This window comes from Sciurus vulgaris, assembly GCF_902686455.1.
Source record: "Sciurus vulgaris genome assembly, chromosome: 9".
In the NCBI taxonomy this organism is placed as follows: domain Eukaryota; kingdom Metazoa; phylum Chordata; class Mammalia; order Rodentia; family Sciuridae; genus Sciurus; species Sciurus vulgaris.
The window spans coordinates 72826043-72853643 of NC_136469.1; the positions used below are offsets into that span (position 1 = coordinate 72826043).

The window sequence follows — 27601 nt, forward strand, 5'->3', positions numbered from 1 at the left end:
ACTAGGTTGCATTTGTTGGTATATAATAATTCATTGTAGTCTTTTATAATCTGCTGCTTCGATTGCATCACTTATACATTTTCTCTTTATTTGTTTTTTATTACTTTAGGCTTCTGTCTTGTGTTCTTAGTCTGTGATATTGTTTAGAATATCCTCCAAATTTCCAAGTACTAAAAGGATTAGTGAGACACTGTCTCAAAATAAAAAATTAAAAAGAACTGGAAATATAGTTCAGTGGTAGAGCACCCAATACCCTCCCCAAAAAGGCAACTCTATCTTCCCTCTAGTAAATATAGTTTCATAAATGCAATTAGCTGACTAAGAGAAGAGCAATAATTTGAAGAATCTTTATTCTAATTCTCAGGGTCTTCTATTAGTTTTCATTCTATGCTCAGGGCACCTCCTGGGCTTGCCATTAATCAACACAGTTTGAGGTAGGGTCCTTCCAATTTTCATTTCAACAGGCATCCAGAGTGATTTTTTTCCTTTGCAGAATATCAATGAGTTCAGGAGAATTGAATGGACTGGAAAGAATTCTTTTGATTGTTTGTAAAGCAATCTCTAGCAGCTCCTTAAGAGGCAGTTACTGTGAATAAATTCCTACCGCAAAATGTCTTAATACATTTTGAGATTCAGATTTATAAATTATTGGACACATTAGTTTATGAATTACATATCCCAGTTATGTTGGAGTCTACTAACTCATCAATTCATGGCATTAAATAATTCATGATATTTTTAGAGTTTTCTGAAGGCTTTTCATATCATTCTCACTTCCTTGCTAGAATGTATGTCCCTGGAGGGCAGGAATCTTTTATCATTTGTTCACTGATGCATATCCCCTGCCTGGAACAGCTCCTGGCAGCTGGTAGCTACTTAGAAAATATTTTGACAAGTGAATAAATAAAAGGGGTATCTATAGACTGAAAGTCAGTTTCTCATTTTGAGAAGCTCTATGTGGCAAAACGTTCAGAAGCAATTGCTGGGAAATGAACAAGGTAATGGCTTTTTGATTCAAGATGCTGAAGGAAGTACAGATATTTCTACTTGAATTTATTTGTCAGGTTGGTTATGGCATCAAGTTGAAAAATTAACTGTTCCTATAAAACCTGATCCCAGGGTTTTACTGTGAATCTTTCAAATGGGTGGCTTTTTCATTCATGATGATAAATGCCATTTATTATGTGCTTTTTTTTTGCTTATCATGATTTTAAGTAGTTTTTGTGAAATATTTCGTTTATTCTTCACGATAATCCTTTATGAAAGGTTTTTGATTGTTTTTTTCAGATGAGAAAACTAAGGTTTAGAAAGGCCCAATATTTTACCCAAAGTCACATAGCTATGAAGCAGATATTATAAATGTGTATGCAATGGTATGAGTTGTAAATGCTCAAATATCAAAATCAGTAACTAAATTGTTTATGTTAATGGGTTTGAAAAACCAAATCTCCAGCCTTAACTTGTCCCAGGTATGAAAGGAAGAAGATGGAAGAGACATAGAGAGAGAAGATGGCTATCTGAGGGCCAAGGTGAGAGGTCTGGAACAGTCTTTTTCTCATATCCTTCAGAAGAAATCAATCCTGACAACACCTTGATTTGGGGTTTCCAGTCTGCATTAATTAAGAGAGAATAAATTCCCAATGTTTAAACCACCCAGTTTGTGATATTTTGTTACAGAAGTCCTAGAAAACTAATAGAAAAGTGAGTGCTGTATGGAAAATGCTAGAAAGGGGACTAGTATATTTTCAGCTGCAAATAAAGAGTGTAAGACCAAAAGTGACTCAAAAATTTGAACTGGTGATAAGCAGCTCCAGGGTTGTTTCAGTGTCGATGTGATCATAAAGGATTCAACCCTTTTTACTGCTTTTCTTTACCATCTTCACTGTGACAGCAATTCTCCTTCAAGGTATAAAGCGGCAGCTGTTGCTCCAAATATTGATCTGTCCTCATATGACAAGGTGCCTAAGTAGGAAAGGAAGGCTTTGGGTTCTTCTTGGGACTATCTCAGTTGAATCCTCCAATATTTCATTGGTCAGAACCAGGTCACATGGTTATCACCAGCTGCAAGGAAGGCCAGGAGAGTGAGTACAGCCTGCTTTGCTATAATATTCATGTCCAAGAAATGAATTAGTGCACATACATTGGTAAATAGAGAGATGGTATAAGTGTAATGTGGAAGTCAGGTTGGTAATAGCAAAAGAGAAGAATATAGAAGCCTAGCAGAAGAGACTGAATAATCGTCATCAGGAAAGATAAAAGCCCTTAGCTATACAGGCAGGAAAAAAGTTAACATTTTTAGAGAAAACTAAAAATGAATGAAGCATTCAGGGTTCCCTTCCTAAAGTGGCACCTGCTACTCCCCAGCCTCATACACCTCTGAGCTTGTGACAGGTTCTACTTCCTCCTATGGCACTTAAGCCACAGTCTGTCACAGAACTCCAGGAGGGTTTCCATATTTTTTCTTTCTTTTCCTAAAGCAACTTTTTATTGAAGTATAACATATACAGAAAGAGGCATGAACCATAAGTGAACAGTCCATATTGTTTTAATGCACTTTTATTATATCCTAAGGAGTCCCAATTTTCTGAGCTGCCTGCCTAGATTTTCCAAATTGTGTTCTGAATTATACATTATTTTTGTCAGTGATCTTACTAGAAGTTTCTCAGGTTTTCAATCGTCTACTTTTAATTCATTTTTTTCTATGAATCCTGTTATTTTTAGGGCCTGATTTTGCTAAAAAAAAAAAAAAAAAAAAAAACGATTTCCAGTATTGGTCTTATAACAGAAACAAATGAATCTTACATTGTCAGCCTTTGTCACAGGAAGAAGACTCTGCCAACTTGAAGAAGCGGGAGGTAGTGACTTCTTGGGAGGAAATGACAATGTCTGTCTTATAGTGCACATGGACATCATTAATTTTGCTGTCACAAGTTGAGTGTTTGACATGATGAGAATGGTTTAAAAGGAGCAAAATTTACTAAAAATATGGAAACCGACAAATTCAATTGGTAGATTTTCTCTCAAGTGCAATCTGTACTATGACTAACATATTTGTGTAAGAGGTTTAGGAAAGATTGTGGCTTCTTTTTAGTATCACATGAGTGTGGGAGAGGGGAATGAGAGGCTGGTCAACCAGGTTGGCAAGGCATTTCCATCTATAGACAGTAGAACTATGAGCAGCCCAGATGACAAAAACTGCTTAGAAATGTTAAGATGAGTATTCTTTAGCCAACAGCTAGATATTGCATGGGAATTGCTGAAATGAGGGATAACTGTTCACACCCAGACAGGCCACAAACTTCCAGAAGTAGCTCTCTTTGCAGGAACTAGAGCATATTGGCAAATAGGGCAGCCTGAGAAACCTGAGTCACACAACCCCCTCAGTCTGACCTGCCCCCAAACACCAGAGCCTGCACTATTGGACCATGAAGGAATAATTCTCAGTTCTTCACCAGGCACTTCTCTGCATTTAGCAGACAGAGGAAAGGAGAGAAGGATCACTCCTCACTCTTTAAATAGCAAAATACCTTTTACATTTCCCTTACTACCCAGATTCTTCTTAAAGACTAGCAGTGACAGGTAATTCACTCTCTTTAGCGTTTATAGGGTATGGTTAAGAGAATGGACACTGGAGCCAAATTGTGTAGGTTCAAATTCCGTTTGTTCTATTCAACCAACTTTCTGACCTTGTCTGAGTTATTTAACAACCTGTGCCTCAGTCCTTTCATCTACTAAAGTGAGATAATAATACAAAGCATTAAATTGTGAATATGTATATAATTTGTTCTATATGTTATTTTTAAATATAATATGTAATAAGAAAATAGCCTAACACCATGCAACTCTTATTGTTATTAATATTATTCTAATTATTTTTATTAGAATGATCAAATGTTGTTCAAATCAGAGTCCATTCTCTAACCAATTTTATTCTATTTCTTTTTTTTAAATAATTAAAAATTTTTTTTTAATTTCCTTTTCATTTTTTTTTAATTTTATTGTAAACAAATGGGATACATGTTGCTTCTCTGTTTGTACATGGTGTAAAGGCATACCATTTGTGTAATCATAAATTTACATAGAGTAATGTTGTTTGATTCATTCTGTTATTTTTTCCCTTCCCCCATAGCACAAGAAATAAAAGCTAGAATCAACCACTGGGATAGATTCAAACTAAAAAGCTTTCTCTCAGCAAAGGAAACTATCAGCAATGCGAAGAAAGAGCCTACAGAGTGGGAGAATATCTTTGCCAATCATACTTCAGATAGAGCACTAATCTCCAGAATCTATAAAGAACTCAAAAAACTCTACTCCAAGAATTCAAATAATCCAGTTGACAAATGGGCCAAGGAAATGAATAGACACTTCACAGAAGAAGATCTACAAGCAATCAACAAACATATGGAAAAATATTCCATTTCTTAATGGTACTAAGAGACTAAGTTAAATGTCAAAATATTTGTAGGAAACATTTGTTGCTTTTGACTCTATGCATTTATCCTCCTGGAAACTATTCAGCAATTTCTCTCTGGGGAACCACATCCATTTTGCTCTTAGAACAAGTGCTTCAAATGCTTCACATAGAATTGACATCACCTTCAGCTTGAGGGTTAAGCGTGTGGTTCTGTGTTGGCCGATCAAAGCAATACATTCCCCTGATCATGCATGTGATTAGTTCAGATTTGGGTATGAAGTATTATCAGGGCCAGTGGGAGATGGGTGGTTTCCCAGATCTCCTGAGAAAAGTATGGGTGGCCTCTTCGTAGGATTTGAAACTGGGTAAAGGGAGATATAATTCTGAAGCTACTAGCAACCATTTGACAGCATGTAATGCTTGAGGGAAAAAACAAAAAAAAGCTGTGGCATAAATTTTCATGTTATTTTTGGCCACTTAGTACTTTGGAACAACTTTCAAATGTTGAAGAGTTTCTCAACTTATGAGGCCACCTCTCTTCAAATGCTTCATTTTTAAAAGACCTCCCAAGGCTTTCTTGCCCTGGGCCAAGTGTGTTCTAAGATCTGTTAATCAGACTTATCCTTGTTAGACTTTTAATCAGAAGCCAAGGAAACAAAGAAGAATAACTTTATTCCTGCATCAGCAGCTCAATAATTTTTCTAGATTCCCCAAGAACAAGGGATCTAGTAAGTGCACCCAGTGCCTGGGACTGTTGTGTCCAAGTATGTTAATGATGCTATCTCTGGTGCACTGGTTCTTAACATGTTTTGGAGTATGTTTCTGGTTCCAAGCCCCCAAAGGAGGTTTTCAAGCCTTGCCAAACATGGTGTAGGCTAGCTAAACTACTCTAATAAATCAATTATCTTAAAGTAGCCACAGTTGATTTCTGTTGCTTGCAACTGGGAACTCTGAGTAACATAGAATTAAAAACTGAGAAGAGACAATTCAGGAGATAGAAAGAAAACACATTCTAGAGATTATGTGTTTTCCTAGATTCCAGCCACAACAGAAGCCAGGCCTCTCCTTAATTTTTCAATCTTATATATCAAGGAATTCTCCTTTTTACTTACACTGTTTGGGTTGAATATACTAAACTTGCATTCAAATACTCCCAACTTCTACAATATCATAATTTTCTCTATTTTTATGTCCCACATTTGTCTTTTTAATTATTCTGTGATAAAAATTGAAATAAGTAATACATTTTTAAAACATGTAATTCTGATGGAAGATATTTATTTATATGGTCCGAAATTCTAGTAAGAGAGTTAAGTGTCTATAGACTGTTTTAACGTTTTGATGCTACTAACTCCATCCTTTACCCTATAAATTCTTCAGTTTTAGCTTTCATTACCCCTTCTTTTTCAATTCAATGCATTTAATTATGGGAAGTGAAATAAAATGTACTATTTTTCTATCTGATTTTTCAAACCCATTAACTTATAAACAATTTAGTTACTGATTTTGATATTTGAGCATTTACAACTCATACCATTGCATACACATTTATAATATTTGCCTGCTTTGCATTGTAAAAACAGAAAGTACACATTCATTCAAATTGAGGCTTTCCTCCCAGTGAAGTGTTTCTAGAGTACAGATCGTAATTTGTTGGAATGTTTGACATCTGGTTCCTTTTTATGTCATTATAATTTTTGGCACATGTATTTTACACAAATGTTGGTCAGGGTATATTTTGAGGCCTCTCCCCCAAAAGTTGCACTTCCCAAAGTTTTTGAAACACAGTGGTGTGTTATATTTTTTCAGAGCAGGGTCATGTGGGTCAGTAAGTTTACTCAATGGCATGTGATTTAGATTTTTGTCAAACCTGTCAACCAAGATGAAACCCAGATGACGATGTCAACTTATTTGAAAGGACGCATCTGTGTTACTTAAAAAAAAAAAAAAGAATATGTTAGCATAACATACTAACACAAATATGATATTAGACTTCTTTGTATTCTTTGGGATTAAGCATGTAGTTGATTCTTGTGATTACAAAAGGAAATATAAAAGAGTGAAAAGTACAGAAACTTCCAAACAGAAAAATGCATCTATTATGTTACCAATAGACACAATTATTGTTCTGATGGAAAATTGTCTTTAAATATTTGAAATATACCTAACTCTAATGTATGTTTTCATTTTTGAGATAATTATGTTCACAGTTTTTTATAATGGTTTGATAAAATAAATTTTACTGTATATATAATTGACGTTCACAGCTGGATGTTATGGGATAAATATAAACAGTTAAATGGTGACCATAGGAAAGCCAATTACCATAGTTATTTTAGCCAAGTGATCCTGGCTAAGATTAGGAGAAGCAATTAGATCAGTGATTACCAAACTGATCTGTGAATCAGTGTTCATTTAGGACAAAATTCTACCCAACTGTAATTAAAAGAGGAAATAATTTAGTTAGTTTCTCAGATAGCAATTTACTCAAATATGTTTACTATTTCTATTTTAAGTGGACATATAGTAATTGCACATATATGGGATTTAGTGTGCTATTTTAAAACATGCATATAATGTGTAAAGATCAGATCAAGGTCATTGGCATGTTCATGATCTCAAACATTATCTTTCTTTGTGTTGGGAGCATTTAAAGTCCTCTCTATTAGCTGTTTTGAAATATACGATTGTTGCCAGCCATAGTTACCCTACTGTAACATTAGAAGACAATCCTCCTCTCCAGCTGCACCTCTGTGTCTGTTAACCATCCTCTTTCCATCCCCAAGCCTCAAATACATTTCTTTCTATTTTCCTCATTAGATTATAGCATTCTATTTTATTTTAGAGTGAGAATATCCTTTTGTGCATGCAATGATGCTCATTGTATTTGATAGATTGTTTTTCTGTAGTCTTGTTTTTTAATGCACCTAAGTCCAAAACTGGCAACTTTAAATTGGTTACCAAAATTTGAGAGAATTTTACCAGTTCATATAATTGAAATATCATCTGGAGACAGTGCCTTAGATGATTCTAAAATCCTAGCACTCTAAGAGAAGATGTTGGAGAGTCAAAACAGAAAAACTTTGACTTAGTTAGAAGGTCAGAAAAATAAAAAGTCAACAAAAAATACAAAATTTATTGTTAAGAAAAAATAAGAAGTTATTTGTGCATTGTGTGTGTATGTGCACCTGTGCTCGAAAGAAAGCGAGAGAGAAAGAGAGAGAGAGAGAGAGAGAGAGAGAGAGAGAGAGAGACATGTTCAGGATTATTAATTCCACCTAGTATTCTGTTAAAAAAAAAAAAAAAAGCAGAGGGAACTTAACTACTGATTGATAATATGCACCTTCCTGTTCTTCTGGTGAGCCTTCAGCCTCAATTCCTGGTAGAAGTTAACATTTAACATGACCTTGCTTGGGACTTCTAATTCTTCTCATGGTTAGATAAAAGAGGTCATTTATTTAAACCTCTAGTTTCACTAGTTTAATTTTTAATTTTTAATCTGAAAGAGTTGTGAGTCAGAGAGCCCCTATGGAAGGAGAGAGGGGATGTTACTTTTCTCTTTTCAGTTTAAGTAGCTTTATGTCCTTTTATCTGGTCAGCACAGAAAGAACAGGAAATCTTGGTTGACCTGTATAGCTTTTGAAATTCTACCTTGCAGTTTATTAATTAGTATAGTCAGTTAATAGCACTTTGATAGATGACTCTTCAGTGAGTTGGAGGTTCAAATGTCACTTCAATGACTCATTTTCAGGCAAACAATGGGGTCAACTTAAAGTGCTGCACACTCAGGACTCAAATCAGGGCTTTGGTGGCTGCATCTGGGTAGATTATCACTCAGATGTCATAAACTTCATGAGTTATTACAGTCTAGGGAGATTTCAGATTAATTCAGTTAGATATAATTATATTTCTTAAGGAGAGCCATTAAGAGCTTTTCCTCATTGTCATATACTATAGAAAATATTTACTTAAGTAGAATTTAAGATATTTTCCCAAATTAAAATATATCTGCTTTTATCCACAATGTTATATTTGGGGGGGGCTTCCAAATATCTCCCTCTAATTACATTTGCTCTGAATTCTTCCCTTTGTTTGATGTGATTCACTTCTGTATGAAAAACATAGTTCATTATTATAGAACTAGATATTTATTGATGAAATGCAGGTGATTTTCATTTAAAAATTCTAAATCGTATTTTCTCGTTCATTAGGAACATCTCATCGTCTTATATTAGGTCTGCTTTTTTGCATTTGTGTAAGGTGGGTTTTGAATTTCTGGTTTCTCTCCTTTTAAATATGGACAACAGAAGATGGGCACTTAGTTCTTTCTGGCCCCTCACAGGCTGTCTCTGTCCAGGGTCATTCTACTGTTGCTCACAGCATTAAAGGCATAGCTGGCTTCAGGGCATAAATGCATTTGTTTCTCTGAAATGGAAATGCCTTTTCTCAGAAGTGCTACGGTAGAAGCAATGGCTCTGGCTAAATGATGTCTTTGTCTGAGTCTTGATTTTTTAATATTTACCTTGGTTACTTTTCCATTTGGTCTGACGAAGCTGCAGAGCACCTTTCTCCAAGGACACTGTCTTAAGGTAAACAAAGTTGACTGGAGGGCACACCGGGAGAAGTGATACCAGAGTCACAAGCCTGAGCTCCAGCTGCCTGTCAGGGTATTTGGGAGGCAAATTCCAAGACTGGATCAATTTTATGAGTGTTTAAAAGAATGAAGAAATGTTAGAAGACTTCCAGAACCTGACCTCAAATCTATTTTCAATCTGCTTTGCTTATGGCAAGGGGTGTTTAAGAACTAGGCAAGACAAGTGGTGAGGCAATCAGCTGTAAATAGTAGCACCTCTGTTTGTTCAGAGACAGTGTGTTCTGTCAAGGACTGTGGATATTTGGGTTCTTGTAAAGAACTTTGTCTCGTTTCACTCCAATTTGCAAGTACAGATGAGAAAAGGGAAGAGAAAAGTACCCAGGAGAATGTAGCCCATTGTGCTGGTATAAGAGCTCTGCTTCATTTTGATTTTGTTCTGGTCACAGGATGGAAAATTTCCACTTTGCTTAGATTCTGTCCTGTCACAGGGCTACACCACAAACTCTGCTGACATCCATTCATTATGGAGCATCTGCCAAGTGCCAGAAACCGAGGTAGGAGTACCATAAACACTACAGAAACACATCCCTGCCCATAGCCCAGGAAAAGAGAAAGACAAGAGAACTGAGAATCATACATTGCAGGCCCATGTGACGAGTGCCACATAGAGGGTGACATGGAAAGGGAGGTGAGGACTTAGGGTTCCTGGTTCATCCTGGTTTGTCCAAAAATTTTCTAGTTTTCACACTGAAAGTCTAGTGTCCTAGGACCTCTTTCAATTCAGGGAAAATCCAGATAGTTGACCTTAGTGAAGAGCCCAGGGGAGGCAGTCATAGGAGGAAGGGAAAGAACAGCATGGAAAGAAATTTTCAGGGGAAGAGAACAGGATTAGATTGCACAGGAAGGGCTGAGGCAGAAAAAGGCAGGCGTTAGGCTGACTAGTGATCCCCAAAGATATTCAGATCCCAGTCATTATTAATCTTTTACTGCAAAAAGGATTTTTCAGATGTAATTAAATTAAAAATCTTGAGACAAAGTGTCCTAAATTATCTGATTGGGTTCTAAATGTAATAATAATAGGGAAACTTGGAGATTTGATGACAGAAGAGGAGCTGTGAGAATAGCCAAGATGAGGTCACGGAAGCGTGGGCTTGACTCCATGCATAACCTTTTATATGCCAGTATGTGGAGTCCATTTCTTGGGCATCAATATGCATTGTGTTACTTGCTGTGGTTCAGCTCAAAACCTCAGAGGAGCTACTATTTGGTTTCTGCATCATTTAGGGTCTACTTCTCCAGTTTTTCCTCATGGCCCCATTAGTGCCCCTGTGATGCTCAGAAATCTTCCATGGATTTGACAGGATCCAGGACATGACACCCAAGTACATAACACTTTGGCGTGTTGATCCTCTTGAGTTAAAGGCACTTGAGGAGCAGCAGATGCAGGAAGGGCTCTCTGTCCTCCCGTTTTCTACCTAAAAGCAGGTTGCAAAATTTCCCATGAGAACTGTGCCCTATCTGTACCAGGAAGAGAAAAATATTCTGATAACCGGACGCTGAAGTCAATGCTGAAATGAAACTGTGCTAACAAACCTACTAAAATACTCTTATCTTCAATTAATTTACCATGTTTCCTAGTCACTTCCCCACAATTTGCTGCCCCTGGAAGATTAGATTCCTTCTTTGTCTTGTCATTTCTCCATGAATTTGTGCTCTTTTATTAAAAAATATGCAACTCACATTGTGTACATGTATCAAAAGACCACACTCTACCCCGCAGATGTGCACAATAATTGCATCAATTTTTAAAAGTATATAAGCTTCCAGTTCTAACCAATCAAGGTTTTCATTTTTCTTAAAAAGTTTCCCATGTACATACAAAACTGTCCAATAAAACATGTGTGCTTTTTCCCTATTAATCTGCCTTTTGTCAGTTTAATTCTCAGACTCAGCCAGAAATGTGAGAGGTAGAAGAAAGATTTTTTCTCCCACCACTTCTTGTGACTGTTCCTATCCGGCTTAACCTGCCTTTTAGCCAGGGCTCCACTATCTTTACCCTATGTGGCAGGAGATACCAATTAGTAAATTAAGTACTGTTTGAGAAGCTAACACCAAACATAAATAAAAAGAATAATTATAAGATTTAAAAATATATATTTGATCTTTAAAAAAATATTACAATATTTACACATAAAATCTATATTAATTGTTTACATTGACTTACGTGTATATAAATACGTGTATATAAAGTGAGGACATAGTGAGGCAGCTACATGCTAACACTAAATACCAGGTGTACATTAACCTATTTCTTATTTGATAGCTTCGAAGACACTGTTGTAAACAATTTTTGTATGTGCATGTGTATCCTGGTGTGTTTTTGAAGGTATTTCAATTGATAGGAAGCTCTTGCTTTTGTTTTGGAGAAAGTGCTTTTTTGTCTTCATTTTTTTATTTCATTTTATATAGGTGGAGATTCTGATACATAATTACTTACTTATGCAAATTTAAATGCAGTCATTGTTACACTCTGGTCCTTGAACTAACCATTCTTGAATTGGAGTTCACTTTGTCTATTGTCCTTTCCTTTGTCATCTTGAGTTTTATCTGTGAATAAAATCTTTCAAAATGAGTGCATATTTGTTGAACTCAAGATTTTCATGCAGGTCATCATCGAGTACATCTTAAGCATGAAAGATTGGATTTTGGTTTTGAAGTCTATGTTATAATATCAATCACAAAAATATTATTTCAGTATTTAAAAATAGCATGGAATATTTAAAACAGGTATTTCTTTTTTTATTTTTTACAGACTACATTTTGATTCATTGTACACAAATGGGGTACATCTTTTCGTTTCTGTGGTTGTACACCACGTAGATTAATACCATTCATGTAACCATACATATGCATAGGGGTAATGATGTCTGTCTCATTCCACCATTTTTTATACCCCACTCTCTCTCATTTCCCTCTATGTTAATCTAAAGTTCCTCCATTCTTCTCTCACTCCCCATCCCCCCACCCCCATTATATATCAACATCCACTTATCAGGGAAAAATTTGGCCTTTGGCTTTTTGGGATTGGCTTATTTCACTTAGCATGATATTCTCCAATTCCATCCATTTATCTGCAAATGCCAGAATATTATTCTTCTTTATGACTGAATAGGATTTCATCTTACTCCAATTAGAATGGCTATTAGCAAGAACGCAAACAATAATAGATGTTGATGTGGATGTGGGGGAAAAGGCACACTTTTACATTGCTGGTGGAGTTGCAAATTGGTGCAACCACTCTGGAAAGCACTGTGGAGAATCCTCAGAAAACTTGAAATGGACCCAACTTTTGATCCAGTTATCCCACTCTTCGGCTTACACCCAAAGGATTTAAAATTAGCACACTACAGTAACTAATGCAGCCACATCAATGTTTATAGCAGCTCAATTCACAATAGCTGGATCGTGGAACCAACCTAGATGCCCTTCAACAGGTGAATGGATAAAGAAACTGTGATATGTATACACAGGTATTTCTTTTTAAAAAATATTTTTAATTGTAGGTGTTATTTTATTTATTTATTTTTATGTAGTGTGGAGGATAGGAATCAGTGCCTCACACATGAGAGGCAAATGCTCTACCACTGAGCCACAACCCCAGCCCTAAAACAGATATTTCAATTACCATTATCCTATTTTTGACTGTTGGAAATACACTATACTTCTATTTCAAGTTTCTACTTCATTCTTCTTTTTCCCCCACTGCAATCAATCTGTCCCCTATCTGTTCTTTGAAAGTATCCTGTGTTACAGACTTTTAATATTTCCCTTATTTCTTCTTTGAGGGAGATCAACTTCTTAAAGGTAGGACCATATGCCACAATTTTGTGTCCTCCCTCTTCCTAGTCTGGTATCTGCTCATAGCTACACTTACACTCATTGAGCTCAGCTATTCACTATTTTTCTTCCTCATAGCAGAGCTGACCTCACATTTCCCAATGCCTTCCTTATGTGCTTTTCCCATCCTATCTAGGTGCTAAACTCACTAGGATATAAAAGCATATGGCACACCTTTGGTCTTGATAAGAATAAAAATCTAGTTCAGTGACATACCAAGTGGATGAATTTTCTACTGTTGTCAGACTCTTTTCAATGTAATGAAAATTACTACACATAAAAAAAGTGACTCAATGATTCTTTAATTTTGCCAGGATGCTTTCTCATGAAAAGTGGAAAAAAACTGCAGTTGTAGAAAAGACAATTCATAGCCTCCCCTAAGTTTCACATTGACTTTGTTTTTTAAATGTGTGTGGTACATTATAATTATAATATATGGATAGTATTTCTTATGACATATTTGTAAGTGCACATAATTTGTTCAGTTTCATTCCTCAGTAACTTCCTTTTCCTCCCTCTGATCCCCTTCCTCTTTCATGGTGTTCCTTCTAGTTTTTAATTGGTACATTATAATTATACATAATAGTGAGATTCATTGTGATATATGCATAGCCACAGAGCATAATTTGATCAATTTCATTTCCCAGTACCTTCCCTTTTTCTTCCCTCCTTCCTCTCTCTCAATCCCTTTTCTCTACTGTACTAGAGTAGTCTGACTTTAATACTTGCTGTTAAAAAAAGATGATTTACAAAGTTTAGACTGGAGTGGTCAGAAGTAGTTATTTTATACAATTGTCAATAAACACTGTATCATTCTGCTTGGGGGCTGTCACCAGTTGCATTGTTGGTTGAGGTCCTAACCCCTACTACTGCAGAGTGACCTCTGCAGAAAGACCTTTAAAAATAGGGTCTTTACCCCAAGGTACTCAATTTAAAAGTTCACCATTGGGACAGGTTCTAATCTAACTAGTGTCCTTACAAAAAAAAAGGAAATTTGCACCCAGAGACCAACACATGGAGAAGAAAGGTGGCCCACACAAAGTTAGAGGATTGAAATGATGTGTCTCCCAACCAACTGAAAGCAAAAATTCCCAGTAAGTCACCAGAATATAGGAAGAGGAAAGGAAAGATCCTTCCCCCACAGGTTTCATAGGAAGCATGGCCCCCAAAACACTGATTTTGGACTTACTAGTTTCCAGTTATGAGACAAAAAATTTCTTTTGTTCTTTGGTCATCCAGTTTATGGGTTCTAGCAAACTAAATATTTTACAATAATATGTTTTGTATTAACAGTTCAAACTTTAAAAAAAAATTGGCAAATTTTTAAGCATTTCTGTTAAGGACAAGAAAAGGATGACTTTACCAAATTAGACCTACAAATTTTTTAGATGTAATTGTGAATATCAGATGCCCTCTCAGGTAAGAAATAGGATATTCTTTATGTTAGGTGTAGAGATTGATAGCCTTAATAATCCCTTAACTAAGATTACTTATGATCATTTGTGCAAAAAATACATTTTGTTGTACTTCTGCTTCATTTCATGTTTTAAACTTGCAACTAGCTGTTTAATTTGTCTTCCATGCAATATCGAAGGTGCCCAAAGGACAAAGACCATATCTGAGTTGTTCCCAACTGTATCCCAGTGCAAATGGATGTACAAGGCATCCAGGGATAGTGGAAGGAAGGTTCAAAGGCAAAGGGGAAGATGGGGGAGACAGGAAGAAAATACAACCTAGTTCTGTTTTTTAATTCAAATGTCCTGTTGTTCCACCACAATACATCAGCAACAACAGTACAATCTAACTCTTATATAAAAATATTGAATCATATGTAAAAATTTACTTTTTAGAAATTAAAGCACATTTATATTCTCAGAGTGAGATTGTGAGCCTGTTATTTTTTCCAGAATATTAGTTAATCATAATACTACTATTTTTAGTTTTTGAACATTTTGTTCTCATCTCTATTCTCTCTCTTGGCCAACTATCTTGTAAATGTCACAAGGGAAATATTATGAGAAAATAATTACAAATAAACCCTTGTGGGTCAGTAGACTCTTTACAATATTAAAGAAACAGGGTATGGCAAAATATTTCAATTTGGGAATTAGAACACCTGTTTGCATTCTGCTACCATCATGCTTTGGCACTGAATAAAGCTCTCACAGATTTTTATTTTTCTTTATGGAATAAAAACTTATCAGCAAATATTTTGCCCTGATTACCTGATAAACATCTTTAAAGGTAATGGAGATCTAAGAATAAAAATGTATGTCTCATAGTGAAGTACTATTTTCTTGTGTTTCTGTTTCTGTTTCTTGTCATTGATAATTAAGTAGGTGTCAAACATTTAAGATTAAAATGTTTTACATATTTTAAAACTACATTTATATAAAATGTTCAGAAAAGGCAAAACCATAGAGACAAAAGTCAGATTAGTGGTTAATGGGTTGTAGGCCAGGGCAGGGTACATGGGAATTTGTTAATAAATATGAATTTCTTTTTGGGGTGATGAAATTGTCCTAAAATTATATAGTGGTGATGGTTGTGCAACTCTGTCAGTATACTGAAAACTACTGAATTTTTCACTTGTAGGGCATTTATGCTATATTAATTAGATAGTAATAGAAAGCATGTTAAAAGCCTCCTTTCACAAAATACAGACTTTTAAAATTAATACTTTTCCCTTTAGAATCAATCCCCTGAATTAGCTGAACAGTTCTTAAAACAGGGTTGAACCCATTTTCAATTGCATTCAAAGGTTTTTCTTATCTTTTGACCATATTCTTTGATGGCAAGTAGGCATACTCTGGGGATGGATTTGATATTGAAAGATGGTTAAATATCATTGAAACCAAATATCATTAATGAGGTATAACTATAAAACGACGTTTTGTTTTGTGCTCATAAAATAACTCATTGTTACTTCCACAATTTATTTCAGTAATAGTCAAAGTAGGGTCAGTACTTTTGGATTAAAGGCAAAGTCATCCACATGACCCTTTGGAAAGAAACTATTTACTTGCCTTATGTATTTTGATGTATTAGTGAAAAAAAAACCTTATTACTTTATCATTTTACTTTTTGTTCGTGATAGATGATGTGACAACCAAGGAACATAATTAGGAAAATGTACTCCAGTGAATCATCTGAGTTGACTTTCTTTCACTTCCAAGTCTACTAGGTAAATTCTCTCCCTTTCTCCTGTGAACAGAGGTGATTTCGGTGAACATGATGAGAGTCTTAGAAATGCAGACATATGTGTATGTTTTTCCTCCACTGAAGTTGAGATGCGTTCACCAAAGAATAGAAGGAAATGTCTCATGCCATTGATATTGCAGCCTGTAGCCTGGGTCCTGTCCTGGAGCTGCCTTAGACTCAGAAGCACCCACAGCTTGAAGGGGTGGTCGTGTCTGCTAAGAGTCAGCAGTCTGAGCTCTATACTGGGAAATGAATTGAGGGCCCATTTCCATGCCAGACCAGTCAGTCTCACGAGTATTCTCCTCCTCTGAGGAAGTGTTTGTGAGTACCTCACGACCTACAGGTATAATGCAGCGCCTGCATCTAGTTAGGTAGACTTATTGCAGCTGCCATATATGGTTCAGTCTTAGGGTGTTTAAGGATGTTTCTTTGTCAAACATGCTTTAAAGGTGTTCTATATGTTCATTGCTTATTTTGAAATGCATTAAAATATAATTTATGGTCCTTCTGGAATATTTCTTGGATCTCTGTCCTTTTACAGCTTAGAACTTAACTCTAGATTTTGATTTGTCAACTGCAATTCCCCATTTTTTTCTACGTCCTTCCTGTCCTCTTGCCTCTTGGGTTTTATAGTATTCTGCCTGTGCTCCAATTCTGTATCCCAAGTGACTTGACAACATTTTCACAGAGGAAGTGGACAAAAATTAGCCTGAACAAATGGAGTCCGTGAATATTTTGGTGAGATGGGAAGATAATTTGAAGCTTCTTTATGAATAATTGCTAGTGTTTAGATTGTAATTCTAATATCCCCCCACACTCATCCTCATGTCTGTGCTGCTGTCCTCTGAGACTTAATATATCTTTACATTTTCCACAGCATCCTAGCTACTCCATCCCCAAGCATTTTTATAGTGACTATTGTCTAGAATTTACCTTTCCACTTGCCCTTTTCTCTGACCTCTGTATCACTGCATTGTCTTCTTGCCTCATAATTTAGTGTTCTCCTTAGAAATGTCCTCTACCCCATCCTGCATCTCCTGAATGCAGGGAGAAGAAACAGAACCAGAAGATAAGACAAGGGGAAAGAAAGTCAGGGACAATAAAAGGACAGTTGCATCAACTTAGGCAGGAGATTGTCAGCATGCAAGATGGAGCAGATGCAGATACAGAGAGCAGGAGGCAGGGGAAGAGCGTTTGACTCTGTTGAAGAAGATAACTTGGGAATTGTGCTGTAGATTCTGAGACCAATTTCAAGAGAGAGGGTCATGAAAAATGACTTGCAGAATGGAAGTACCATTGGAATAATTACATTCCTTTCAAGGATTCTACTTTGCAAGTGTAAAGACCATTTAAAGTTAGACATTTTACTGTGTTTAGGAAAATAATCAATTCAATGACTTCATAGCTATGTGCACTACGTCTTTTCTACTTGCTTTTCATATTTGAAATAAAGATTGATGGGGTTACTAATTATAAAATTGGAGCAAATTTTTGAATATGGTATATTTGAAAGATTAAACAAGGATTCAAGGCACTAATATATTTCCAAAATGTAGCATTTTAGCTAGTAACTATCTAGGAGATCCAAATGCTCTGCTACTTTACTTTCTTATGTAGGTCATTGAGAAATCTAGTTTTTTGCTCTAGTGGGAGGAAAAAAACAACAGTAAAACAAAAAAAAACTTTAGTAGTAAATGTTCAGGAACCTGAACAAGCCAGTCCTCATCTCTTTAACCCTGCCTCTCACCCTTTCTCTGATACAACTCAGTTCTTATTCTTTGCTTTCACATCTGGAGCAAATGTCCTTTGACTTCCTTTTTACCCACACAAATGCTCTTATACACTAAATTCAGAATTCTCCCAAGTCCAAACTCTCCCAAGACTCTCTTTGACTGGCCCTGCTCACATTAATATTTATGCTCTCTATATATCTGTAGATTTTGTTTTTTGCATCTTTTAGAACTTACTTGCCTTGGAATTACATCATGAATGTTACTTTTGTTTCAGAAACAAACTGTTATTGCTTGGTTGTGATTTGAGAGTATCTTCCAGAGATTCATGTTCTGCGGGCTTAGATCCCAAGGTAATGGTGACAAAGTGGTGGGAATTCTAAGAGAGAATTAGAAGATGGACTTACTACTTCAAAAGGCATTAACATAGGTGTCAAAGGACCAAGTTATTTTCTGAGACAGGAGGGTATTATGGAATTGCAAGCCTGGCCCCTCCCCAGACTCTTGCTTCCTCTCTCACTGTTTGAACACTGTCATGCATGCTGTCTACCACTCTTGCATTGCAATCCCCTCAACAAGTTACCATCTGCCATGTTGTTACACAGCAAGAAGGCCCTGGAAAGACACCATATTGTTTCAATTTCCCAGAAACCAGAATATGAGACAAATAAATCTCTTTCTTTACAGATCACCAAAGTCAGGTATTTTGTTATAGCATAAAAACATATACTAACACAACAACCATACTGCAAAACTTTCTAAGAACTGAATTATTATGCATCTTTTATATTCACTACCTATTTAAACGTAGTCAATGATTAATTGGTCTTCAGTTAACACTAAACAAGGATAATCAACACATCAATATCCCATGCGTCAAGGATAGGAGAATGTTCTTTGGTAATAAAGAGTTATTAAAGAGCAAAATCTGGAGAGAACTGTTCAAAATCTAAGTTGAGAAGCTAAGTATTTTGTGGCACTTATGCAATGTATGTTTAGGCCCAGAAAACATAAATTATAGTTTTTTTTAGAAATATTTTTTCCATGTAAGCTTCATGCTGAGAACTTGTTTTACCAAATTATACACTAACCTGTTTTCAACAAGAAAACAAATGAATATCTACAGAGAATCAATCATGAAAGCTTTTATATCACAGTATTGGAAACCTTGAGCAAGCTCATTTTATAAAGCTTATTTTACCTCATGAGGAAAATCAAGAGAATAGCACCAGATTCAACAACTTGTTCTCTTGACCTGATGTATGCACACAGAGTCAATGTGAGAAGACATCATCTGTCAGGCAGAACAGAAAAGTAAAAAAAACTGAAAGAGGTTTTGCTAAGGTCTAATTTGCCTCAATCTTGTTTACATCGATAACTGCCATCTAGATTTTTCAGATCCAGCCATAGTCACCCCTTTTCTTTAAGCTGTTAAGACATTGCATTTACTCATAAAAATGATCAAATGGTACAGTGATGAGCTTAATGGATACTGTGTGACATTAAACACAAAACAGGCAAAGATGTAAGGTAAAACAATGAGTACAACAGAGCAGAGGCAAAATTCTAAGCTTGAATTAACACCAAAATTAAACTAATATGTAAAGACGATATAGTTTGCATAAGTGTTGAAAATATTTTGTGAATCATAGGCTTAAGCATATTTGTGTGACAGAACAGGCAAAAGGGTTTGCTTCTGTAAATGGAAAAGCCCGGAACTGGAAGGGAGCACCTGGGGTACAGTGATCACTTCTGTTTGGGTAGGTGGAGTTCACAAACCAAATGACAACAAAGACTGGGAAATGGACACTTACTCCATGGCATCTACTCAAACCTCTCAAAACCAAGCATGTCTTCCTGTCTGATGTATAAGCCACCCAGGCACAAATTGAAACCAGATGCCCCATAGTTTGCTAAGTATATTTATAGTTCAGAGTCTATATTTCCTGACTGTCTCTCTACAGAATGTTCTAAAGAGGTAGTGAACATTTTGCAATAATGGTGCCCCATTCTCATAGATTACAACTTCTCTGTTTTGAAAATAGACAACGCATTTTCCATTTTCTCCCCTCAGTGGAAAAAAAAATGTGTTTGAAAAGGAACTTGAGGTATTTTCCATACTACATATGCCCTAATGACATATTTACAGATATGATATGTAAATTAAAAACAAAAAGAAAGAGTATAAGGTTATATACTTAATTACTTCCTGTGTTAGTTATTTGCTGCTGTGACCAAAATACCTGACAAGAACAACTAACAGGAGAAAATGATTAATTTGGGCTGACTCTATTGCTCTGGGCTTTACAGGAGGCAGGAGATGATGGTGGAAGGGTGTGGTGGAGGAAAGCAGCTCAGTTCATGACTGCTGTGAAGCAGAGAAGAGAGAGAGAGAGAGAGAGACACCAGGAACAAAAAAACAAACCCCAAAGACATGCCCCCAATGACATATTTCCTCCAGTCACACCACACCTGCCTACAGTTACCACCAGCTAGTTCATTCAGATTATTGCTCCATCAGATGAATGAATCTACTGATTAGGTTATAGCTCTCTTAATCTAATCATTGCAACTTTGCATATTCCTGCATTAACACATGAAATTTATTTAAAGGACACCTCTTATTCAAACCATAGCATCTGCATTGGTAAAGGCATGCAAACAGTCAAAATATGAAGCATAGCAACATTTATGAAAACAAAATGGAAAGCATCTGGGTTTCTAGTGAAGAAAGTAAACATATCATTGGGATTCGTATGTGCAAACAGCAGGTATTATGAAAATTAAATAAGTACAAGTATTGCTCTTTGACTTTATTGAACTTGATATTGTTGGGAAAAAGCAATTCAGAACAGAAAATTGAAGTTAACAGAAGAAAATACACAATAGATATTGCCCATATGTATGCAAAAATGGTAATTCAGGAAAGATGTTTTAAATTAGCCTGAAATTATAAAACACAGGGCGATCTCACACAGAAATAGATTATGGAGCAATGGATAATAGAAGTTGATTAATTCACACTCTGAACTGGGAAGAATGAACACAGGAAAAATGACAAAACACACAGAGCTGATATGCCACTAAGATATATCTAACTCCTTTCTTTTCTAAGCAATCTTAGAGTTCCCTTTCCACAAAACATTTGTCCTCTCTTTTCTTGAAACATTTTTTGTAGGTGACTCTTGGTTGCTCCAACAGATTTCCTCCTTCCTGGCTTTTCCTTTCCTTACTTAAACTCCACCTCCCTCCATGAGCACTTCCTACCAAACAAAGGAGTGGCGGGAATGAGGCCCCTCCACCCACGAGCACTGGCTGAAGTAGACATGGCCTGGCTCCACTCACCACCACACAAAATGCTCTCACCACTTTTCCTGAGTACAATATAATTGTGGGATTACTTCATGTGGCTTTTCCTGCTTTTCCTGTTTAGTTGTCTTTCCCCTTTTTCTTTCGCATTAATGCCTTAACAAGACATTTGTGAACTCTTTACAATATTGAACACAGCATTCATCAAGCAGATGGATGCTTGTGTGATAATTGAGGTCGAATAAACACAATACCATAGACATTTGAAAAAGAACTTTTATTTTGGTATTTATAAGTCTTAGAAGGGCCTATTGAGGAAGTCTCCAACCCTAAAGTTAAATACTGGTGTTCTTTTTAGAAAATGAGATGTTTCATATTTTTTTTTCTCTTCACCAACTCAGACAACTCAGAATTTTCGAGTGTGTTAATGAAAATGATTCATTACAAGTGAAACATCTGGTAAATCAAGCAACTCGGGGGGATGGTGGACCCTAGAAGGATTCCAAAATCACAAATATGAGAGCAGGAACACAAACTCCCTATTAATTACCCACAGACTTCAGTGAACAACAAAGTGTCCCTTCCTTAGAACTGAGATGTTCTTTCTGTTTCTTGTCAGAACATTGGACTTCCATGGAAAGTAGGCTAAGAAGCCCTCCTGTATCCTCTCCATCACTCTCCACTCTTAATTGAAGAGAATAATGAGATTCACCCCAGAGAAGTCCACAGAAAGGGTAACTACTGGAGGTAGTTGCCCCTTTTCTTATTTCACTGAATTCTAAAACTTTTTGAAAATTTATTATCTGAACTTGTTTTTCCATTGGGTTTCATCGGTTGAGAGTTACTAGTAAGAAATGTCCACCAAGCAATTAAAATGCTTGTTCTTTGTAGAATTGCATAAGGTCTCTATTCAGGTCTTTGGATTCATATTCCGTCTTTGATGCTTACAAGTTATTTGGTCATAAGCAACTTGCTTAAACTTATTCTGTGAAATGGGAATAAAATTATAAAATGAGAAACTATTGTATTTGCTATGGACACTGAAGCTCAGCCTTTGTGTCTTGTTAATCTGTCACTTATCTTCATAAAGTATAGATTATTCCGCAAGGGTTTAGAAACTAGTGTTAGGGACCCTACTTTCCTGAGGTGATGAAGAGTTTTCAGAAACACAAATGGCTTTAGTGTTAATTACTAGGCACCACTTTATGCCATTACTGAATGGGGAGCTCTACAAAGCAGTGAGAAACACAGACTCTCAATTATGCCCTCTTCAGCTCAGTCATGTGGGTGCCCTGATTCAGCTGGCACACTTCTTGACCATATCATAGTAGTGATACTTCTGGGTCCTATATTCTGTCTCTACAGAATTTTCTCTTATTTGAAATGATACTTCCTAAGATAGCTCCAGATTGTCTGTGGTCTTTCCTTTTCTATCAAGACCTCAACTCCACAAAAATGTAGTGTTCTGTTAATGGTATTGGTGATAATAGTTGTCCATGTTTAAAAAAAGTGGTACTGTAAGTAGTTGAGGCTTATGTATCACTTACTGTGGGAGATATGCTGTTTTCTATAGATTATTTTTTAAACTTTCCAAAGCACCTAATAAGGAAACTATGGCATGAATGGGTTACCAAAGTGCTGAAGTCTTATGGTAGACAAGTGGAGGAGCTGAGGTTAGAATTCAGGCAACCTGGTTTTTACTGTGAGCTTCTCACATGTATAGCTTCTTTATTAGTAATGATAAATACTATTTATTATGTGATTTCTTTGTGTTTGTTACTATTTTATGTAGTTTATGTGCCATATTTCATTTATTCTTTATAACAATCCCATAAGGAAGGTTATTGCTTCTGTTTTTCAGATGAGAAAAATATGGCTTAGAAGAGCCCAATATTTTACCCAAGGTCACAAAGCTATGAAGCAGCAGAACCAGTATTCTCCAAAGTCCATAACTTTGTCTCAGATATATGCTCTTAGCTTCCTCCAAACCAAATAGAAAACTCCAATTAAGTCATTTATGTTACTTTTTGTAACCTCTCCATAAAGTCATATTGGGAAAATGTCTTTAAAATAATCTGAGGCATTTTTTAAAATTTGTATATTTACTCTTCATTTATGCCTGGTAAGAAAATACTTTCTTGGTACAGAGGAATTGGCATGCTCATAAACAAAAGTTTAGAGCATGTGTGGAGAACAGTGAGTTATATATTTTTACTAGAGACTGTGGGAGGGTAATAAATCTTGACATTAGTTGGGCAATAAGCCAGGAGAGGTAGGAAATGACAAAATCAGGGAGGGTCTTGAAAGTTTGGTTTAGAGTTCTAACAGACTTTCAAGACAGTTTATACATTTACAATTTGTGCACAATTCAGTACACAAGGTATATTTCAATAAGAAGATTTTAAAGCAGTACTGCATAGTTCAATCAACTCATGAATAACTGCAGAAACTACACATAACCTCGTTATAAAGTTCAAGGAGGTGTCTTTAAAGGTTCTTTTATTTTTCTCTGATTTAAAAAAAATCATATTTTTTCTTTCCTTACATTATTTCAGATTTTCTCTGTGTGATTCATTGACTCAGTGGCATGAGTGGTAGAATTCAGCAAGAGATGGAGGGAGGAAAGGTTTCTGAGGTGGCTGAGAAGGGGAGGAAATGAATCAACATCCTCAGGCATGATGGGGTTCAGTCTGCCTCCCTCAGAAGAGGGCGGCTCTCTTCCTCTAAAATGATTTCAACATTGCTTCCCTGTTTTTATTCTTCTCCACCAATGCCACCGTTTCCTATGAATGAAAACGAAGCAGGTCACTGTGGTTAATTTCATTTTCACATAATTACAAGATACTATTTTTTAACTTAAACTAGTTGGTAATTTGTATGCAGAGCAGCACAGGGTTTGTAGTAATTAAAGACCATATGAATGCATGTGAATGTGTAACTGGAAAGTGAGCTGATTTTCTTGTAGGATTACCTTCATGGAATTTTATGCAATGTTCTGAGATGAGTACAGATGTTGAACTTACGATGGGATTATATCCAGGTAAACCCATTGATAAACTGAAAATACCATGAGTCAAAATGCATTTAATACACCTAACCTACCGAACATTGAAGCTTACCAAACACAGTGCTCCACAGAATATCAGTTGTTTGCCCATTTAATCGATATTCAAAGAATAGTTTCTAGTGAATACATTTTGATTTTGCATCATGGTAAAGGCTAAAAATTGAGCCATCATAAGTCAAACCATCATAAGTCAGAGACCATTGGTACATGCTTTTGTAAAAAGTGGGTTTAGACCACACTCTCATACATTTTTCAAGCTGAAACAAAGTCCCTAAGGAGTTCAGACACAGAAAGGTAGGATTTTAAGACAGAGATGAAGCCAGGCATGGCAGCCCATGCCTATAACCCCAGCCACTCTGAATGCTAAGACAGAAGGATCACAAGTTCTAGGCTAGCCTCACCAAATTTGCAAGACCTTGTTTATAAACAAAAAATGAAGGACTGGGGATATAGTTCCGTAGTGAAATTTCCCTGTGTTCAATCCTCACTACCAAATAAATTAATTAATTAAATTTAAAAAAGCAAAATACAGAGATGACCAAGGATTTGGGGGAAAGAAGGGAATAATGGTATGTATGAGAAGCTATTTATGCACTATACTGTATCAGATGTATATATATGGTCCTCTGTGAACTGAGGTTAAACATAAAAACATCTTTTAGAATGATTACATGAATTTATCTATGTGAAACATTTAGAACAGCCCCTATGTATTCACCACAAGAAAGTACTTACTACTACTATTATTCCTCTTTATTTTTATTTTCATTTATTTTAAGAAACAGGGTCTTGTTGTCAAGTTATCTTCCTACCTCAGCCTCCCCTGTAGTTGGGACTATAGGTGCACATCACTGCAGAAGTTGTAAAATCATTTTTTATCATAAAAATAAATATATTGCATAGAAACCTGGCAAAAGAGCAATAAAAGAGTTTATCCTACTTACTAGCAATAAGATCAACACATAAAATCAATAATGTTCCCTTTTATAAAAGGGAACACTGATAAATTTGAAAATGTATTAGCCAAAAAAAAAAAAAAAACATACAATTCAAAATAGTTAAAAAAAAAAAGCCATACAATATTAAGGAATAAAGCCAATAAACATGTGTAAATTGTTTATGGAGAACATTTTGAAAATACAGAAGGTGGTCAATAGGAATGTCTTTCCACTGGGTTAGACAGGAAAGACATTGTAGATAGGGGGAATACTATGAGAAAAGATTGCCAGTGGGTATTTTTAGGAAATAATTTGAGATGGGGTGAGTATATACACCTACAAGAGGGAGTGAGATGAAGGCAGAAGAAATCATTTTGAGTAGTGTCATGGATGTCTTTGGATCTCAGATTACAGATTTGGTAATTAACTTAAAAGTAGCCGTGAACGACTGGAGACTTGTGATTAAGGAACAGCAGGGACCTCAGCACAGAAAGAGAGCTTAGGAGAAGAGAATTCAACAACAAATTGAGAACTGCCTGGGTGCTGGGGACTGGCAAAAATGAATTGATCTGAGAATGGTTTAAAAGGAAAACTTTCCCCACCCCCGCTCTCTAAAGAGCTTCTTATCCGGACATCAGTGAGAGAAAAGCCACCTGCTAAATACAGGATCACACTCTTAAAAATGAACTAAAATGAAAGATGTGATATAAGTTGGAAGGACGTGTGTATAAAAACAACCCAGGTTGTAGTTGAAAGGAAAACTGTATTACAAATGACAGCATAATGGAGTGTCCATGATCACAGGCAGATGCTGAATGCATGGCTGTCCTCTGCAGCTGGTGAATTTCACATCTATTTTTCCAGCTGCATCAGGGCCCAGTAGTCCTCCTCTTCTGCCTTAGCTAGACCCCGGTTGTGGATAGTTTGTAAGGTGCCTTGAATTTCTGTTATGTCGTCTATGCAATCTTCAATCCAGGCCACTTTCCCTATGGTGCCAGTCACCACAGCTGTCCCTTGGCAAGAGTCCTAGCCCTCTGATCAACTCTCTCTTCTGGCAGTACTCTGGGGCACACCGGAGTTTCTGCATTCCTCCCTACAAACTTGAGAGCCAGGAGAGGGGAGAGAGCAAGCTGGCACACCACTGTATCTCCATTTCCTAGGGAGCATCATTTTAGATGTTATGTTTCCCTGGGAGGCTTGATTTCTTCTCAAAGTTTCCCTGGAAAACCAGGCAACTGTTGCTTCTGCTCTGGGAACTGCCCACTCCTTTCATGAAACTTATCTTTGTTTTCTATCTCTGCTTCCTGGGGTGGAGTTCAGGGAAGTCTGGACTGTCCATCTCTCACCTTGAGTATCCATGTTCCTCTCGCCCAGATCTTCCTTCTTACCTCCTTCCGCTTCCTGTCTGTTCCATTTGCAACAACTTCAGAAGACAAATGCAACTCCACATTTGTCTTTACATTTCATCTTCTCTTCTTTAGCCTGGGCTTAGCCTTTGAAAGCATATAGCGTACAGAGCAAAAGGGAGGGAATTGAAAATACACTAATAGAAGAACACATTAGAAAAACTTTTAAAACATACCTGTTTAATATTCAAAGCACATGTGAGAACTAAAGAATAAGAAAAAAACAGGTTCATGATTCTCACACACTTCACTGAGGCCAAGTAGGGAAGATGTACCCAGCTATCACGCAAAAAATTAATTAATTAATGGTATTTGCAGGTAAATGGAGGAAATCGGAGAATATCATTCTAAGTGAAATAAGCCAAGCTCAAAAAACCAAAAGCCGAATGTTTTCTGTGAAGTGGACGATGATACATAATGGGAGTGGGAAAGTGGGGTAAGAGAAGAATGGAAGAACTTTGGATTATGTAAAGGGAAATGAGAGGGGGGCAGGGGTGGGAGTAGGGAAGACAGTGGAATGAGACAGACATTACCCTATGTACATATATGATTACATGAATGGTGTGAATCTACATCGTGCACAATCATAGAAATGAAAAATTGTACCCCATTTGTGTACAATGAATCAAAATGCAGTCTGTAAAAGTGAAAATAATAATAATAATAATAATAATAAGATAAATGAGGGCAAGCAATGTGATAGAAACATAAAATACTTTGGGGGCATTGGAGAGGGAGATGTCCACTTGGGATGAAGAAGGGTAAGAGTGAGGGATTTCTGGGGGAAGAGGCAGACACAGGGAACGAATGGAATGAGGAAGAAAAGGCAGAAAAGACATGTGACAGGTCTTATGAGGGAGTGTGGTTGCTTGTAGGGTTCAATAATTTGTGGTGGAAGACTAGTTTGGAAGCCTGATCTGACCTCTCTAGTTGCTTTACCTCATTCTTCTCAGATGAGAAAAAAGTAGGTAAATCTCTACCATCTCAAGCATACTTTCTTTGCTGATCTTTTATCTCTTTCAAATAACTCAGTTTACTTATCCAA

The 27601-nt window shown here is 36.3% G+C and overlaps 1 long non-coding RNA gene across 3 annotated transcripts in view; it reads left to right on the top strand.

Moving 5' to 3' along the window:
* Positions 1 to 27208, top strand: part of LOC306669392 — a 108384-nt gene extending 81176 nt beyond the window's left edge. Inside the window, exons 1-3 of one of the 3 annotated variants that reach the window (XR_013766085.1) lie at positions 15385 to 16844; positions 18114 to 18189; positions 21765 to 27208. This is a non-coding gene — a long non-coding RNA (uncharacterized lncRNA). Of the gene's footprint in view, positions 1 to 15384; positions 16845 to 18113; positions 18190 to 21764 lie in introns of those variants that run through there. The other 2 variants (XR_013766086.1, XR_013766084.1) reach the window with 2 other exon arrangements.
* Positions 27209 to 27601: the final 393 nt, after the last annotated feature.